This window comes from Parasteatoda tepidariorum, chromosome X2, assembly GCF_043381705.1.
Source record: "Parasteatoda tepidariorum isolate YZ-2023 chromosome X2, CAS_Ptep_4.0, whole genome shotgun sequence".
NCBI lineage: Eukaryota > Metazoa > Arthropoda > Arachnida > Araneae > Theridiidae > Parasteatoda > Parasteatoda tepidariorum.
This window is the reverse complement of record NC_092215.1, coordinates 1,230,520-1,251,335: the sequence shown is the minus strand read 5'-3', so window position 1 is coordinate 1,251,335 and position 20,816 is coordinate 1,230,520.

Sequence of the window (20,816 nt, the reverse complement as noted above, 5' to 3'; positions counted from 1 at the left end):
TTTTTTTAGTGTTTTTTTAGTGTTTTTTTTACTGTTTTTTTAAGTTTTTAAACTATATAAACTATAAAAACTGAAAAAACTAAAAAAAATAAAAACTAAAAATTAAAAATGAAAATAAAATAAAATAAAATAAGATAAGAAACATTATGAGTCTCGATGCTCAGGAGATAGAGCGATCTCTTTCCGATGAAAAGAGCCGGGTTCGAATCTCAGCAATGGTTGGTCGATACGAATCTGCATCCGACCGCAGTGCTGACGTGAAATATCCTCAGTAGTAGACGGATCTTGGGTATGCTGACGGATAGAGTCCCCTCGCCGTTTTAGTTTTTTTAGTTTATTTAGTTTATTTAGTTTATTTAGTTTATTTAGTTTTTTTAGTTTTTTTAGTTTATTTAGTTTATTTAGTTTATTCAGTTTATTCAGTTTTTTAGTTTTTTTAGTTTATTTAGTTTATTTAGTTAATTCAGTTTATTTAGTTTACTTAGTTTATTTAGTTTATTTAGTTTTTTTAGTTTATTTAGTTTATTTCGTTTATTTAGTTTAGTTTTTTTAGTTTATTTAGTTTATTTAATTTATTCAGTTTTTTCAGTTAATTTTAGTTTTAGTTTTTTTAGTTTATTTAGTTTATTTAGTTTATTTAGTTTTTTTAGATTATTTATTTTATTTATTTTATTTGTTTTATTATTATTCAGTTTAATCATTTTATTCAGTTTTTTTAGTTTATTTAGTTTATTTAGTTTATTTAGTTTATTTAGTTTATTCAGTTTATTTAGTTTATTTAGTTTATTTAGTTTATTTAGTTTTTTTAGTTTTTTTACTTTATTTAGTTTAGTTTTTTTAGTTTATTTAGTTTATTTAGTTTTTTCAGTTTTTTCTGTGTTTTCAGTTTATTTAGTTTATTTAGTTTTTTTAGTTTTTTTTGCTTATTTAGCTTATTTGGCTTATTTAGTTTATTTAGTATATTTAGTTTATTTAGTTTTTTAGTGTTTTTTAGTGTTTTTTTTAGTGTTTTTTTTAGTGTTTTTTTAGTGTTCTTTTTAGTGTTTTTTTAGTGTTTTCTTTAGTGTTTTTTTTAGTTTTTTTTAAGTTAACTATAAAAACTATAAAAACTAAAAAAACTAAAAAAACTAAAAACTAAAAATTAAAAATTAAAATAAAATAAAATAAAACAAAATGAAAATAAAATAAAATAAAAAACATTATGAGTCTCGATGCTCAGGAGAAGTTTTTTTAGTTTATTTAGTTTATTTAGCTTATTTAGCTTATTTAGCTTATTTTTTTTGTTTTTTTGTATTTAGTTTATTTAGTTTATTTAGATTATTTAGTTTATTAGTGTTTTTTAGTGTTTTTTTAGTGTTTTTTTAGTGTTTTTCAGTGTTTTTTTTTCAGTGTTTTTTTAGTGTTTTTTTTTTAGTTTTTTTTAAAGATTTTTTTTAAGTTTTTAAACTATAAAAACTAAAAAAACTAAAAAAAACTATATTTAGTTTTTTTAGTTTATTTAGTTTATTTAGTTTATTTAGTTTATTTAGTTTTTTAGTTTATTTAGTTTTTTTTAGTTTATTTAGTTTATTTAGTTTATTTAGTTTTTTTAGTTTATTTAGTTTATTTAGTTTATTTAGTTTATTTAGTTTTTTTTTAGTGTTTTTTTTTTTAGTTTTTTTTTTAGTGTTTTTTTAGTGTTTTTTTAGTGTTTTTTTAGTGTTTTTTTTAGTGGTTTTTTTAGTGTTTTTTTAGTGTTTTTTTTAAGTTTTTAAACTATAAAAACTATAAAAGCTAAAAAAACTAAAAAAAACTAAAAACTAAAAATTAAAAATGAAAATAAAATAAAATAAAATAAAATGAAAATAAAATAAAATAAAATGAAAATAAAATAAAATAAAATAAGAAACATTATGTTATTCCTGAGTCTCGATGCTCAGGAGGCGATCTCTTTCCGATGAAGTGAGCCGGGTTCGAATCTCAGCAATGGTTGGTCGATACGAATCTGCATCCTGCTTGCACCGACCGCAGTGCTGACGTGAAATATCCTCAGTAGTAGACGGATCTAGGGGGGGGTAGTAGACGGATCTTCGATGCTAGGGGGGTATGCTGACGGATAGAGTCCCCTAGCCGTCAGGCTAACCGTAGGTGGCTTTCGTGGATTTCCTCTCCATAATGGTGGAATTTTTGATGGAATTTACAAATGCGGGTTAATTAATTTCAAATGCGGGTTTACAAATGCGGGTTAAAGTTTAGTTTTTTTAGTTTATTTAGTTTATTTAGTTTTTTCAGTTTTTTCAGTTTATTTAGTTTATTTAGTTTTAGTTTTTTTAGTTTATTTAGTTTATTTAGTATTTTTAGTATTTTTAGTTTATTTAGTTTATTTAGTTTATTCAGTTTATTCAGTTTTTTTAGTTTTTTTAGTTCGATGCATTTCGATTTATAACTTTCGACGATTTCTTCGTAACCTTGTAATTTGAACCAAACCCAGATGACAAAGAAGCTCTATTAAACATTTGTGCAAAATATTTGAACTAAAACGTTTTGAACTGCTATTATTATTATTACTAAACAGCTGAACAAAGACATTTGAGCAAATTAGTCTTCATAAAGTAGTCATTCATTATTAGTCTTCATTTTTTAAGGTGGAACCTTTCTGCATTTGCTTTACGCGAATAAGATACCTCGAAAATCTCGAACGGTTGGCCCGAAGTCAAGAATTCAGATTTAAATACTTTTATAACCGTCGTTGAAAAGCCAACCAACCCAATGTTGGGTTTACGGCTACTAATGTTCAACTCCGTACCTTTGTAATTTTGAACCCAATCCAGAAGACAAGAGAAGTACTGAAACAAATACAAGTGGTAGAAAATATGCCTTCGTGGGGGACTTTTTTGATGAAACTAACCCGCATTTGCGCTACAAGCAGAGGAAAACCTCCCATGTTCAGCCTGATTGCAAGAAGACTCTAACCACTGAGAACATTTTACATTAGCATTATGATCGGCAGGGCCTCTATATACTAAGAATGAAAAAAGCAAAATCTGGTACAAAATGCATTTTATTCTGGCATTTTTTTCGAAAAACTTTAAATTTCTTCTAACTTTTTTTACAATTATAGCATGTATATAAAGCTGCTTCTTTCCTGAGAAAATGTAGATATTGTTGAATAGTTAAAAGAAGATTTACTCCTCCCGAGAGCAAGTTAAAACTGAAATAGTTTTACTTCTAGCATTTCATATTTTCCGTCTCGCTTTCCCCTATGGTGATCGATGGAAACCCTTCTCCGCTGTGATTCGAACACCTCATCGGAGGGAGAATGCTCTATCGGCTGAGCCACCACGTCTCAGTCTTTTTTTTTAAAAACAGTGATATGTTCCAAAAAATGGAATGTTTAAACGGTTAAGGAGTGACAAAAAAGTACCAAATATGTCCACCGCATGCGATGAAAGGTTACGTATAATTTAAAAGAGTCTTTTTAATATTAAACCAAAAATATAACAGTTTGATTTAAATGTTGTTTGAAGTGCTTTTGATGCAGTAAAATAGAATATTGTCACTTTGTCAAGTGAAGAATAAACAGAGCTTCTTATGGAATTAAATTCTGATCTCACTGTCGCTCTACATGTCGCCTAAAGATAGATCACTTCCAAGAATCCTAGGAGTGAAAAATAGTTCTCTTCCAGAAAAGCAAGAAATATTCGTGATGTTTTTATTACATCTTTTGAATTCTACGTGAGGGGAGTTTAAAATGGTATTTTGTTACTTTCTCGAAGGAAAAAGCAAATATTGCGACGTATTTTAGTTTTTACTAGGATGCATTTCTATAAACATTGATCTCTCATAAATGCACCTCCGTATCGTAACGTATCAATGAGAGGGAGAGAAAATGGTATTTCGTTACTTTCTCAAAAAACAAATCAAATATTTGAGACTCTTATTGCAATACATTTTAATAAACATTAATCTCTAATTAATGCGTTACCCTATTGTGAAGTATTAATGAGAGTTTGAAACGGTATTTTGTTACTTTCTCAAAGGAAAAAGCAAATATTACGATGTATTTTAGTTTTTTGTAGGATGCATTTCTATAAACATTGATCTCTCATAAATGCATCTCCGTATCGTAACGTATCAATGAGAGGGAGGGAAAACGGTATTTCGTTACTTTCTCAGAAAACAAATAAAATATTTGACTCTTATTGTAATATATTTTAATTTTTACAGTAATGCGTTTTCATAAACATTAATCTCTAATTAATGCGTTACCCTATTATGACGTATTAATGAGAGTTTGAAACGATATTTTGTTACTTTCTTAAAGGAAAAAGCAAATATTTATGAATGTTGTGATGTATTTTAATTTTTTGTGTGATGCATTTCTAAAAACATTGATATCGCATTGATGCATAACCCTATAATGGGTCATTTATTTCTAGTAAATATAGAATAAAATATTTCTGTGAAATTATATTGCTCTAAGAAAAAAACTCCATTTAGCTTATGATATAGAATTAATTTTAATGCCATTTTTTTGGTGATAACTATATTTATCATCACTCATTAGGTTTCATAGAAAAGTAAGAAATTTAGTGATTTTTTTCTTGTTTTATAAAATCAATTGTATAAATGCTACAAACAGCAAAAGGAATTATACATATTATAACTTTTTATGTATTTTAAAAAACTGCTACCAATTTTATTTTCATGTTTTCCATCAGAGCTGAAGTTATTAACAAATGGAAACCTAAACTGAAAGTGGTAAAATAGTTTACCATGGACTTTTGAAGTTGGAGGTAAGTATATTTATCATGGCCTTAGAAAGGTTTTATTCATATCGCAGGTTAATGAGGGTAAAAATTATGTTTCTTCGCCATTTTCTAATAAATATTTTTTGTTTACTCATTTTTAATGCAGTTTTGTAATTTTTTTTTTTGCATATTTCCGTTATCATTTCAACAAATAAAATAATTGCTTTATTTTTTTTAATAACTTTCAAAATTATAGCTTTTATTAAGTTCTCTAAAGGTAACGTGATTTTTTATTATAGTTGATATATCGTTTAAATCCAACGTGAGTGGACAGATAATTATTATTTACATCATTCAAGAAAACGTTAATGATGAAACAAACTACGATTTTTTTGTGAGTAAATAGTGTTTCCGTGTATTGTGCTGCTATCTAATGAAAATTTTCGGGACCTGTAAAATACATATCTGTAAACAATACTAAGGTACAGTTTTAAAAATAAATTTTTACATATTACACTTTATCAAATTTTAAAAATTGCATATTACATATTTTAGTAAAATGTGCAAATTATCACTATAGCAGAGATGCCAACTTGTTACGGACAGCGAATAAATATTTTCGAGTGGTAGTTAATTAATTGCGATTCTTGGTATAATAAATTCAATTTATTAGGCTTTAATCCACCACTATTTCAAAATAATTCGAAGGTTTATATAATTCACCACTTAGTGATAGTCAAGTCATGCTAAATCTTTCAAGAAGTAAGCAAAATTAACCAAATATTTGCAAATTTCAGTTTGTAGTTATTTACCGTTTTTTAAATTATTTTGGCGTGTCTGCGACTGTGTCCTCAGCTCTGAAATTCAAATAACGTTCTTAAGATCTCTCTAAAGAATTTCCGTCTTTAACGTATCTTATGCTAAAACTAAAACCAGCTGCTATAGCTTTTCAATACTTCAATATAAGTTACAAATCTTGTCCCCTTCATCAAATGGGAGGAATGATTTGACCGACAAAAAGCTATTTGTACTAAAAAGATCATTAAGTATAATCATACAAAAAACAGATGAACAATTTTGTCCACAATTGTTATTCGCTCTTTTGATTCCGATTATACTAATACACCTGACAACTATCATTTTTACGATGCTTTCCATAACCATTTCTATTTATTTATAAAGACATATCTTCTTCTTTTTTGCATGATTACACTCTACATCTAGACTGACATGCATCTTAATAAGATACAACGTTTTTTTTACTTTTCTTGTCTATCTCACCTCCGGTATTAAAGACGCTTTGATATGACATCCCACAATCAATCAGAAAATCTTCAAGATTGATTGATGTTGTCCCCCGCAGTAATGATTGATGTAAAAATTTCACGATTTCAGCTGATAATTATTGGCATTAATGTTGTAACAGGAAAACGTGTACATTTAAGGAATTAAAGTTTCTAGCATATTGGATGCTAGTGTAAGAATTATTTTGTTTAATAATGGAATTTGTTCAAAGAGGCTTACTAAGGAAGATTTTTGAGTAATTAGTAATTTTTTGGGGACACTTAAATAGTTAATTTCAGAAATTTGCGCAGATTCATTATAAAAAAACTTTGAAATTCAGCTTTAAGGGTATATACTCTAACTACAAGGGAATTTTTTTTTGTAGTATTAGAAAATATTTTTTCTAGTTCAATGAAAAACATAGATAATCAAATTTCTCGAAGCATTCTCCGTTATTTATTTATTTTATTTTTTTGACGAAACCGTATCCTAGTATATTCTCCGAGCGAACATTTCGTCAAATAGCAACAAAATAACAACCGTTAATTCTTCAAGGAAAGCTAATATCATGAAAAGTAAAGAAATATTTAATCATTCCAGTTTCATCAAATTAAGAATTGCTTTCATAGATTTAAGGTGGTGAGGTAGCGATAAAGTTCCGAGTTCAGAAAACATTTTCGTATTAAATTCGACTAAAAATGTAAAAAGTGGCAGAAACTCAATTCATTTTTATTTATTTATAATCTTTTTCTTCAATCAATCGTAACTTCTACTATGATTTTTTAAAAAGCAGGAGTTACAGAAAAAGTTTCAGTATTAGGACTTATAAGATAGGTCCGTCTATTGCATTGCATACCAGTCAAGTTTCACTCTTTCCAAAAATGAATTCACCAAGTGACAGTATAACAATTACCGAAAAACACTAAAGAAATATTTATGTTTTGATCAGACTGAAACTCGTTATAGACTATTATGCTATTGATTTAGATATTTATTGTTATTAGCTACATGTAGTGATGGTCTAACTCATAATAATTTTTTTAAAAATTAATGAAAAATAACCACTTTAAATATGAAAATAAAATCTTCCGCAAAGAGTTGGCAGCTATGATATAGATATTTCTAGTTGGATATAAAGACAAGGCTCGTTTAAAATAATGTGGTAAGTTACATAAAGATATATTCATCTGGTACACAGAAAAATGTCAACCACTTTTTTCATATGGGTGTTTTTCACGTATGGATTGGCGGATCATTTTAAAACAGGGCAATACGTCATGAGTTGACATTAAAAAGAAGTTATGAGAACAAAAAAAATAAAAAAATTCCAATTTTCTATTCAATTTTGAAATTACTAGCAACATCTTCAAAACGCATGAGTTTAGACCAGCTACATATTTGAAGTTTTTCCAAAGATAGAAGCTTACTATTATTTAACTATGATTTAATTTTTCTCTTGTAAAATTATATTTTTGTCACTCATTTTTTTTCAATGTCACTTTCTGAAGTAATGAAGTGAAAATAAAAAAAAATACGCCTTTGTACAGATTCTTTTTAAGTATATGTTGCAAAGAGTAATGCTTTAGTGATTAATTTGTATTGCCAAATCTAAAATGAAGCTTAAAAGGTTTGTTTCTTTCAGGACTGTTAGTTAAAGAAGATTGTGAGGAAGTGTCTCAGGTGTAGTCTTTGAAAAAGGTAGTTTCCACCTCCCTTTATGGGTCAACAGAAGGGTGGAGAATAAAACAAATTTGTTTCTGTTCCACCGAGCAATTAGTGAGGGTGTGGATCCTTGTGTATTTTCTTCATACCTTGCTCAATCCACGTTCTTTCTCTAGAATAAATTATGGAAATATAATAAATTCTGGAAGATGCGTGTTATTTTTGGTTGAACGCGCTTACATTTCGGAGAAAAAAGCAGTCAAAGGATTACATAGCACACATACATATTTTATTGCTATTTTGATACATTAACAATGAACATCTAGAGTTATTTCAAAATCCACCAATACGATTCTCGTTATCCATAATGTTTATTATATTTTCATTACTATTTCGTGATATTTATAAGTACATGAATATTACGCGCTTGAGTTGCACCATGTTATATCTGATGAAATAAATCAATTTTTTTTAATGTTTGTTTTCTCTTTCGCACATGCGTCAAATTTATTTGATTTTCTCTTATATTTTGTGTTGTATATTTTTAAGAAGTAGTTTTGCATTATATAAATTTAATTTACTTATTTCTTTTTTACCTTTTCGAGTCTAAACACTAATTGTTGATAAATTGGCGCTTATAAAAATGAGTGTTTTCCTGTGTTGGAAATAAAAATTATATACTTTTAAAACATATAAACAAACTAAAAGGCACTTCAGATTGAAATATAAATTTATCAAGAGCTTAGTGGATGAAACAGGTAAGTGACATTTTTGGGGGTATTTATTAATTGGGGGTCCTGCAGTAGGCTGATCATTAAGATACGGTTCTCAGTAGAACATTGAAAACAAGCATCACTGACTGCGATCAATGTGTGGCTAAGTGACTACTTTCATCAGCCTGCAAAGGGAACGAGAGTGTGCGGTATCGGTCTTCGTTAAACTGTTCTACCGTGAAGTGCTCGATTTCGCGTAAGTCATTGGACAGCTTAAGTGGGGGAGTCATCCCCTCTGCGGAGGATCAAAATTGTGATGGCATGTCTTTGGATCATCCTCAGGATTGTTTCCCAGACTGTCGCCAATAGTTCTTTATGCAGCTCTAATGCCACGTAAACAAACAACAACAATCAATCAGTAAGTGGTTGCATCAATATGGGTCTGTTTAATATATTAAAAAAAATTGCTTTCCCTTTAATTTTAATAAACTAATTTTGATTAAGCTTGCATGATTTTTATTTTAATTAAGGTTGCGTTAAATAAATTAAGGCAACTAATTATTCGAATAAAACTGCAATAAAATAGTTAGGATAGCATTCTGAAAATGTCACTTACCTGGCTCATCTACTCAGTTCTTCAAAAAGAAGGGCTGATTGCACACCATAAAAAGAAAAAACTGGAAGAAAAACTATTACGTTCCCTGCTTGTTTATTTTTGGAATAAAGCTCCCTGATTACCAATACTTTTTAACAGAAACAGTTTATAATTTTTAATAGCACTTGGTTGCCAGGTTTTATGTATTTCTCCCGAAAACAAGACAGTGATTAAAGGATTTTACATCCAACTTTTTCTCATTCCTGGGGCACAAATAGTTCTAAAATAGTATTTCAGAACTTCTGAAATAGTTTAACGTTTACCGACATTTAAAATGGTTGGTATATAACACTCCTTCCGTCCAAACCTAGTTGTATTTTCGTCGAAAATTCTGCTACTAATTAGTTGATACATTTCAAGTAGGTGGAGCAGTTAAGTAGATCGACATCAGTAAAATTATGCTTCTAATGAATTTTCAATCATTAGATAGAAGTTAGTGGTATGCAACTGCTGGTGGAAGAGTCCTTACGAAATGGCGAACGTGCGAATCCTGGATTTTTGAAACTAATTTGAATTAGGGAGGGAATGCTCGGTAAATAAATGTTAATTGAAAGCATAGCACCTTGAAATTTCTGAAAAATATTCAAACAAAATTTTCAGCATCAATAATCAGTAGAAAACTACTCACATATAGCAACTAATTTTGGAGAGAGTTAATTTCTTAGATGCTTATCAGACGGTTAATAAATGATCCGAAAATCTGTTTAGATTCCAGTTTCAAAAACATTATTTCCAGTTTGAAAAAGATAACTAAACTATTCCTTATCGTTGATAATTTTAAGAAAATAGCATCATATCTTGTTCGTTTTCTTGCAAATTTTTAATTATGAGGTGAGTCAAAGCTGCTAACCAAGACTTAAAAGCTTATTACAATGAAAAAAAATACAGTATAGAAGTAAAATGTGTAAGGAAATGTATTTTGAAATTTCGTTTAAAAACACCAAACTCTGGGGGTAGTAAAGATTAACAAATATTTTCCTGTTGAAAATTTAAATAAGTAGCATTTATTATTCTTTTTTCTAACTGTTTTTCATTTTTTACCAAATTTTTTGTCATGATGCAAATTAAACCCACCAACTTTCTAAAGTTATTTAAAATTTTCATAGTTCTTGTAAAATAACAAGTGTATTAAGAAATAGCACTATATAATATTACATAATTCGTCATTACAAAACCATTTTGCTATCGCTTCTAAAAAGTTTCTAGCTTTTAGCCATAGAAATAGTCAACTCTTTATGAGGAAAGAAAAGCGTATAATAGTATTAAGTCGTTAGTGCAAGTGTTTTTATTAATTAGCTATTTAATGACTATGTTTCTTGAATATTTAAAATAGTAGTGAATTTCATGCTTTTTACATTTGATTTGATAAATTTGATTTTTCTTTGGCCATCGGTATATATAAATAGTTTCAACAAACATAAAAGACTTGTTATTTATAATTCAAGTTTCAAGTGCTGGAGTAAATTAAACCTAATCGAATTTTTATTTTGATGTGACATATTTCTTCTTATTTGTTATATACAATCGTTGTTAAATATGTCTGTTGTTCAAGGCTTTTAGGTCCCAAGAAGCTTTTTACCTTTTCAGTTAGAGTTATTTTGCTAGTAAATAATAATGACTGCAGCGTCAATTTCTTGCAGCTTGAGTAGCATTTGTAACTTTTAGAAAAATAATATGTTGTTGAATATGTAGCTTTAAATATGTTGTTGAAATTTTATGCAGCGCAATTTTTAACTTTTATGTAAAATTGCGTATTAAGTGTCATAATGGTTTCTGATAAGTTTTTTAATCTGAAATCTGTGCATAAAAGGTGCTTGCGTGCCAACTTCACCCGTATTTACGGGAGGTAGTAATTTTCATTTTGTAACATTTTATTATTTATTATTTGATTTACAATGATTTTAACCATCTCAATATGTATAAAAGAATTAAATAAATGTATCAGACCTTATAATCGTGCTGTGATATTTTTAAGTGATTATTGAAGAATTAAAGAAATTAAGCTTACTTTAATTGTTATTTCGTTACCACTTTAAATATTGTGGGAAATTTACGATAAAATTTATTTCTTCGAGGGATTCTCTCTCATTTCCTCGTCAGTCACTGGGTTTTTAGCAATCATGTACCATTTATGTTACCAGATGAGTTGAAAATCTGACATTGTGTAAAGGGCGTACATTGACAAATAGCCTAACCACTCTTCTAAATGCTCTGCTGTGTGAAGGTTCGAGCCCCGAAATGGTCCTGGATGTGACTACTTTTATAATTTGTGCTGTCTGTTCTATTTGACAGGAACTTACAAGTGGCTTTTGTGTGTTCAGCACTCAGACTTACCAACTTTTACTCCTTCATGGGAAATAATTCCCGAATTTTAGATTAAGTAACTTTTAGCAATTGCTATTGTTTTTACACCCATTTTCAGTTCTGCAACTTACTTTTCTTTTATATAAGACTTGCAATTTTATATATAAGATTGCTTTACTTGCATTTAGTGTTGGTCAAAATCATATTAAATTAAATTTATAAATGAAAGAATTAAATAGAAAGACCATTCATTACCATTTTAAATATAAAATACTACGGACGAATCCGTAGTACTTGGCAGGTATGGTAACACTTAAAAAATATGTCGTTGTAAAGCTCCATATGACCCATTATCTAGCGAAATAGAACTTTTTTTTATTTCATACGTAAATGAACGATTTTCTTGGTGTGATAGATAACTGTATAACTAAGTTTTCACATAATAAGGTACAAAAGTATTAAGCATATTATCCGGGTCATACGAATGTTTTCTTACTTTAATAAGTTTCGATTCATGTTTCCCAAGACATAAATAATATTAACGAATTCGGAAAAATAAACGCCGCTTATTTTAGACAGAAAATGTATTAAAATTTTGGGTCCTTGAAAGTTATTTCTTACTTTATTTGCTATTATTTAACTTAATGAAAGAATTATTTTTGAAAAAAATAAATTTTAATGCTTATTGTACTGTTCTAAATTAATTAAAATAACAAAATTTAAATTTTATAAATCAAGAAATAAATGTTTCAACATTGTTGACACCTTTAATATTGACACTGTCTTTAGGATTAGATAATTTAGAACCTGAAAAAAAATCAGTCCCAAACCGAGGTGATTGTTTTTTTAATCATGGCGTCTCTTGCGTATCAAAATCATAAAATCATAAAGTTGTCGATTTGAGGGAATTCCCTCGGAAATCCATTAAGCTTAGAAATTCGGGTTGATGAGTACCCTTAAAATTATTAGGCACCTGACAATTGATCCCACATCTGAACTCTCAATTTTAATGACCTAACAAGTCGATCAAGCTGTTTTTATCTTTTCTCTTTTTATTCTTAAAAAAAATGGAATAAAACTGTCCTTCGAATCCTTATTATCCAATTATTCTCTCCAACAGCGATGAAGATAGTTGCTTGAGTGAGAAAATCCTCGCTTTGTGATTTTAGGAAAGCTATAAAGCCGGATACTAAGGCGAAGATTTAATATTGATGTATAACAAATTTGTGCAGTTCATAAGATAGTGCTAAAATAGGATTTAAAACTCCCATTTGTACCTAGTGTCATTTTAATATGACGGAAACTTTTTTTTTTCAAAAATGAAAAAAGGGCTGTAAATTATGTATTTTATTAATGAGATATGCTTTGCAAAAACAGCATCGTTCTCTCTATCATAATATATTATTAATATAAATTTTGATCTGAAGTCAAGGTACAGAAATTTTTTAAAGCTAAAGTGGTAGGTAACACGAAGAAATGTCCACTTTGCATAAATGCAACAATCACTTTTTTTTTTCATATAAATGTTTTTCATGTCGAGAATGTGGTATTGTGGTAGTGCGTAAAAAGGTTAATATTTTAATGTGATATTTTGATGAGGCTAATTTTGAGTTGAGGGTACTCAATCGAAAAAAAATTGCCATCTCATTTCTTTCTTTTTAAATAAATAATTGAAAATGAGTTAGAACCTTAACTGTCGTCAGTGCAGGTGGTTATACTATATCTGTCACTGAATTTGGTAATTTATAAAAATAAAATAAACTTATTTGCTTATTTTAGAAACAATATGCGTTTTTAAATTTTACAATAAGTTTATTTTACTAATCAATCCATTATTGTGATGAAAAAAAACGTCATCTTTTCTGAATTTTCCAATTACTTGATATGTTTTATTAACACAAACTGTGGGGAAGAATTTCGTCACTCAGCAAAGAAAGTTTTGTATGAAACTGATCTTCGATTCAATGCTTTGCTCCACATTCTATTTAAACGTGGTAGCCTAATGACAATTAATGTATACTTAACGTGACTAATTTTGTTAGAGCTTGAAAACTTCCCTGTATCAGGTATCATATATATCAGGTATCAAACTATCAGGTATCATATATACATACGTAAGTTACTTCGTTACAGTCTTGGGCATTCTAAATCATATTTATTAAATCAATAATATAATGTAACAAAAGAAAATTTAATACCTCTATATTAAAGAAAAATCTCCCGATCCATCCGCAGGAGTTGTCAGGTATATGTTTGAGTCGCAGGTATGTTGGCAGTACAGAACTCTAAAATGGAACTCTTACTCTACATCTCAATGATCGGTTCCATCCTAACTTGTGCATCTCCAGCTCTATTCTTCAATACAAACTGTTCATTACTATATACATTTTATCGGAAAGGAAGGAGTGTGCTGCCACAATTAGCATTACATATTTCCTAGCCTTTAAAATATCTTTAATTAATTAAACTTACCTTTTCTTTAATCTTTGATCATCGAATTATATTTAAATTAAATCAATTAGTTAATCCTTTTAAAAGCGAACATAAAATATTTTATTCTTTTCCTATCGATCAATGTAACGGCTAACTTAATATTTTAATACTAATGTAGACTCATTAATGTACTGCCGTGCCTAAACGAAAACAAAAATCTATTTATAACTCTTTATTCTGTATTTCTTACCACAAATATGTTCAGTTACATGGTTCACAGGTAATTCTCACAGTCTTGTTGACGATTCGCGATCACCAAAGACCTAACCTAATATTGATTATGGGGGGTTGACTTTATTTTGGCTGTGTTATATTTCGATAATTCGCCAATCTTGGATCTCTCCTCCACACTCTTGTGTCCACTAGGAACAAATTCATTCGCTTCCAATTTTAATTATGTGGTGACTGGGGGGGGGGGACCTTTTGGGCATCCCCGTCCTAACAGTTTAAAAATATCATATTCATGCTAACAAAACTTCTCGATGTAGAGAATGTTATCTTGATCCCTTTAAGGGATTCCTTTTTTATGATTTGCATATTTTGAATATGGCCATTTTGAATATACTAATTCTTACTTAATAAATCAAATTTTTACTTAAATGATTTTATTCATTTTCCTTGAGACAATACTTGAACCACCACTATAATACGACACCGCCTTCATAAGGAGTCTTATATATATATGTTAAAACTGTTAAAAAAAATCTCGGTAGTTAAGGATACTTTATTCTTTTTGAATACACGCAAGAAGGAAGTTTTTCCTACCAGTTTATCTTTTTTTTTCCGTCTTAATATATACACACTTTCAGGGGAGCCTGAAAAATCGCCTCCCTCTGCACTACCGACAACTCTATATGGAAAATGGCCAAGAAACTGAAAACAACTCCTCAAATAGACAGACCAATAAATGGACCATCAGGCACAGCTTACTCAATATCAGAAAAAATCGAAATATTCGCAGATTCACTTCAAAATCAATTTTCACCAAATATCAGCTCTGACCAAAATCATCACAATATCATCACAGAAGAAGTTAATAATTTTCAAACTGAACACCTCATCCCAGAAACAATAAATTCAACCAATAATCAAGAAGTTAGCTGCATCATACAGAAACTGAAAAACAATAAAGCTCCAGGTGAGGACGGGATAAAGAATAAGATGATAAAACTATTACCAAACAACTACATCTGCAAAATCACGCATATTTTTAATGTCTGCCTTGTTCGTAATTACTACCCACAAATCTGGAAAAACGCATCAGTCATTCTATTTCTCAAGAAAAATAAGAACCCAAGCTGCCCTGAGAGTTATCGCCCAATCAGTCTACTTAACATACTTGGAAAAATATACGAAAAAATCATCTACAATAGAATAAAACCACTTCTTACAGCCCTNTGGAACTCTTACTCTACATCTCAATGATCGGTTCCATCCTAACTTGTTCATCTCCAGCTCTAGAGTAACTCTATTCTTCAATACAAACTGTTCATTACTATTTACATTTTATCGGAAAAGAAGGAGCGTGATGCCACAATTAGCATTACATATTTGCTAGCCTTTAAAATATCTTTAACTAATTAAACTTACCTTTTTTTAATCTTTGATCATCGAATTATATTTAAATTAAATCGATTAGTTAATCTTTTTAAAAGCGAACATAAAATATTTTATTCTTTTCCTATCGATCAGTGTAACGGCTAACTTAATATTTTAATACTAATGTAGACTTTTTAATGTACTGCTGCGCCTAAACGAAAACAAAAATCTATTTATGACCCTTTATTATATATTTCGTATTACAAATATGTTCAGTTACATGGTTCACATGTAATTCTCGCAGTCTTGTTGGCACTTCGTGATCACCAAAGTATTTTCAATCCTAATATTGATTATGGGGGGTTGACTTTATTTTGGATGTGTTATATTTCGATAATTCACCAATCTTGTATCTCTTCTCCATACTCTTGTGTCCACTAGGAACAAATTCATTCACTTTAAATTTTAAATATGTGGCGACTGGGGGGGGGGGGCCTTTTGGGCATCCCCGTCCTAATGGTTAAAAACTATCATATTCATGCTAACAAAACTTCTCGATGCAGAGAATGTTATCTTGATCCCTTTAAGGGATTCCTTTTTTATGATTTGTATATTTTAAATATGGCCATTTTGAATATACTAATACTTACCTAACACGTTCACGCCGGGAAAAGTGAAATTACTGGTTGAAGAACTATTTCAATATTAGATAATATTCGGGAGGAGTTAATCTATTCTCAACAATAACAATTCACTGTAAGGAAATGTATCACGGCGAAGAAGCAATTCAATATAAAAATTGCATCCGTTAAAAACAATGGGTTGTTATGGATTTTTATTATTCCCGGAAAAAAAACTAAAAAATGAAGTTTATTATTACCAGTTTTTACTCCGGTGTGCTGCCAAGATGAGACAATCTAGCGTGACCCACCGGTGGGTCACCCCGGCGTGAGCGTGTTAATAAATCAATTTTTTACTCAAATGATTTTATTCATTTTCCTCGAGGCAATACTTCAACCACCACTATAATACGACACCGCCTTCATAAGGAGTCTTATATATATATGTTAAAACTGTTAAAAAAAAATCTCGGTAGTTAAGGATATTTCATTCTTTTCGAATACGAGCAAGAATGAAGTTTTTCCTACCAGTTTATCCTTTTTTTTCCGTTTTAATATATATATACACACACTTTCAGGGGAGCCTGAAAATGTAAAAAGTGGTGATTAGTAAAAGTCTATTAAAATTAACTTTTCTAGTATTTTTTTTTCCAGCTTACTATTGAAAGTGAATGTAAAGAATGTTTTTGGTTTAAATCTGAACAATTTGTATTGTAAATACAAATGGTGGTAGCTACGATTGAATGACAAAATAGAATAAATAAATAGAATAAATCTCCTTTTTTATTAAGGCACCTTTCGCATTCTTGTATAATGGGGCGGGTTTTTTCACGGACAGAATATCCCGGTAGACCTAATTTAGGCCCTGGCAATATTCCTAATGAATATTAAGTACTTTTCTCTTTTTAAATAGTTTTACAGTGCAAGACACTTTTGTATCATGCTCGATATAATGAATTTTGTATAGCTCAGAAGAAGCTCAGAGATGCCAACTTGCTCCGGACAGCAAATATATATTTTAAAGTGGTAATTTATCAATTGTGATTCTTGGTTTAATAAATTCAATTTAGTAGATTTTTATCCACTACTATTTCTAAATAATTCGTAGGCTTATATAATTCACCACTTTATAGTACTTATGTTATGCTATACCTTTTAAACAGCAAGCAAAAATAGTCAAATTTTCACCTCTCAGTTGCGCTTCGGTGATTTATTATTTATTTCCACTCAGATGAATTAGTTGGAGCCCCTAGCGGGGCTGATGCTAAGATAACCAACACATATGAGTATGAGTAAAATAGTAAAATATTTGCAAAATTTGCTTGTAGTTATTTACCGTTTTTTAATTATTTCGGCGCATCCGGAGCAGTTGGCATCTCTGGAAGCTGCTGCTTTCTTAAAAATTCATGAAACTCTTAAATTTTACAAAATGTTTTTTACTTAAATCCTGAAAACGCAAAGTTAAAAGCAGAATTTTCCAAAAACTGCAAAATAATTTTTTTCGAATTTAGTAGCAAAAATGCAGATATATCGAACCCAGTGGTTCCCATTTTTTTTTCTGACTATGGAACCCCAAATGATAGAGCTTCTTTTAGTGAAAATCCCAGCAATTAAAAAAATTGATCATTAACCATTAAAAATGACTACTAATTATTTTAAAAGTAAATACCGTGAAGAATCACATATTATGAATCTGATTCTGTGTATACATGTGCTGAAACTGAAATAAATAAACCAAATTAAGTATTTCATAAAAGACGTTGAGAATACTCGAAGTTATCAGAGAACCGTAATTCTTTCTTCCTGAATTTATATATTTTGAATTTTAAAGCTCGATGGGAAATAATTATCGAATATTTTATAAAAGCTTTTATAAATGCTTTCTTATAAATGCTTTCTTATAAAACCTTTTCATAATTTATTCAATACATTGTAATTTTGCCTTTTTTGAATACCCGAAACCGATCGCTCAAAAACCCGATATATATATGAAAATTCGCTCTAATTCTTTTCTCATGGAAAATTACTTTTTTTACGGGATTAAATTTATTTTCCATCCAGACTTTGAAATCACGCCATTTTCCGTGATTCATTAATTTCCGACTTGACCTTCTAGTTATTTTAACAATAGAGAAATTACGTTTGCTAGAAATTTCTCATAATTTTATATTGAATAGTAATTTTGATACAATTTTTGTCAATATTTTGCCAGAAGTGCTTTCAATTACTTCCCTCAAAACTTTTTATTATCTTGAATCCGTTGGAATAAGTGGGACTTGCCCATAGCTGTCAACATTTTCTATAAAAGGACTGCCTTCGAAGGATCAGTCGTAACATGAAATAATGCTTTTTTGTGAATAATATGATATTTTTAAAACTGCTGTGAGTTTGCTACTGCTTACTCATGATTGTTAGGTCAAATTTAACCTATCTAAAGCAAGCGTTCTCTGTGCTTATGTTCAAAATGGCACGAAACGTCAATATGGAGAAAAGCCACAGTTTTGTGAAAATGAAAAGCAGTTGTGGTCTAATTTTTTAATATTTAAATACTTACTCCAATGCTGTATTACCTGGGCTCATAAAAATTTGCAAAAACTGAGCTGTGCTCAACGCATTGCTTCAAGTGTAAGATACTTGGTTTTATTTATTTTCTTGGTGACCGAACTTCGGAAAAACAGCGTTAAAGGTGAAGAACAATTGAATTAGCAAGTGAAAGCAAAATATATTTCACTTTCGATTACACTTAAAAGTGTTCCAAAATGACTCACGGGATCTCCATGTAATTAAATTATTTGGAGGTAGTTTTGTAACCGCTTTGAATGAAGCAAGAAATTCCTCGGAAAGTTGAAAGGTATGGGCATCCTAGCATTTCTTAAGAAAAAGTTAACCCCTTTAGAGCTCCCATATACTTCTTACAAAATGGAAACTTTCAGGAATAAAATTCTCACTTTTGACGATTTATTTCGTTAATTTTGAGTATCATTTCGTCCTGAAATCACGTGATTTGTTACGAAACGGGATCTCTCAAATACATAATCCGCATATGTGGACCTCCACTGATAAGCTTCAAAAAAACACGCTATTAGAAAATTTATAGTTTTGCCCTCACTAAAACATACATTTAAAGTTTCTAGATATTCAAATAATAGCAGGGCATGCAAATTTTTTGGATGGAATTTCACATAAAAAGAAGTGACTTTTGAAAAATTACACTAAATCCAGGAGCTCAAGAACATAAGTAACTTTAAATAATTTAGTAATTCTGAAAAAAAAAATTTTTTTTGACTTAATAGTTCTGCTATCTGTATGAAGCTCTTAAATTTATATTTAGTTAATATTGAAAAATAATACAGTCAAAAAATTGCAGGTTCACGTATGTGTACCTTGGTACATATTGCGAAATTTATGAGTATTAATTTATAAATCACAATATTAAGAGTATTTAATTTTATATCGATTTAGTAATACATTAAATATATAATATTTTAATGTTTGTTTAAATTAACTGTTTTATATTATGATACATAAATATATTTAATAACTATAACTTTGTATCTTTTTTACATAATTTTGAAATATTTCCCCCTCCAATAAGAATTAGATATTTTTTATATTAAGGTATATATATATATATATATATATATATATATAGATAGATAGATAGATTATTTTAAGACTTAAAGATGCCATTAATAAGTGTAAGAAAACAATTAAACAATTTTTAAAATGATAATTTTTCCAAAGGAAAAAAAAAAACTTTGTTGGAAATGAGAAGTGTTTGAAATATTATTTNTATATATATATATATAGTGTTTTTTTCCATAATTTTTAAATATTTTATTTTTAAATAAGGTTTTTCAAAATACAGCGTTTGTTTTTACCTAAAATTGTAATTTAAATTCCATTTTACTACCACTGGAGAAAATCATCCTCGAAAGAATTAAAAGTTGTTAGGTATGGGGAAGCCTCGATTCTATTGCATTTAATGAACAATATTTCTCTTATATTTATATATGTCAACAGATGTCAATTTAGATTCGATGTTCAAATGTTATATTTACTATATTTATTTATGTTAACCTATGTATATATATTTCAAATTATGTTTATATTTATATGCTTATATTTATATGTGTAAATTTAGTTTCGATATTCAAATGTTTATTTACCCAAGCAAAGTGCTTGTAATTTTTTATTAGCAACCACATCGACTGCTAAATTCAAAATGTTATCACTTTAATCTTATGTAAATTTCTAGATGTATGGGATAGGGGCCGCTGCGTGGCCCAGGTGCCCAATTTTTTATAAATAAAGTAAGTAAGTAAGGAAGCCTCGATAGAGCTCGAACAAAATGAAGTTGCATAGGAACTTTTAAATTATTTATAAGTAGTGGCTAGGAAAATAAGTTTCAATAAATAAAAAATAATACATGAGAACATAAACATAGCTACCAGTATAATAAATGTTTTCAAAAAGTGTAGAAAGCTAGCTACCCGGCTAAAGTAATATAAAATTTGTGTTCCTCCATTTAATTATTGTCTTTGAGGTAGTTTTGACCTCCACTTCATAAAAATTAATTAAGTACACATATAGTAATAATCCAAGGCTGCCAATTGCAACACTTTATACAAAAAATTTTACAGAGTTTTCAACAGTTAAAAACTAAAACTTTCAGAGTATGAAATCTTGCAAAATTTACATATAGTAGAGTGAAAAATAACTTTAAATCAAATTTACAAAACAAAGAATCATACATTAAAACATAAATTTTGCTACCACTACAAGAAATTTTCCCCAAAAGCGTAGAAAGTTGGTA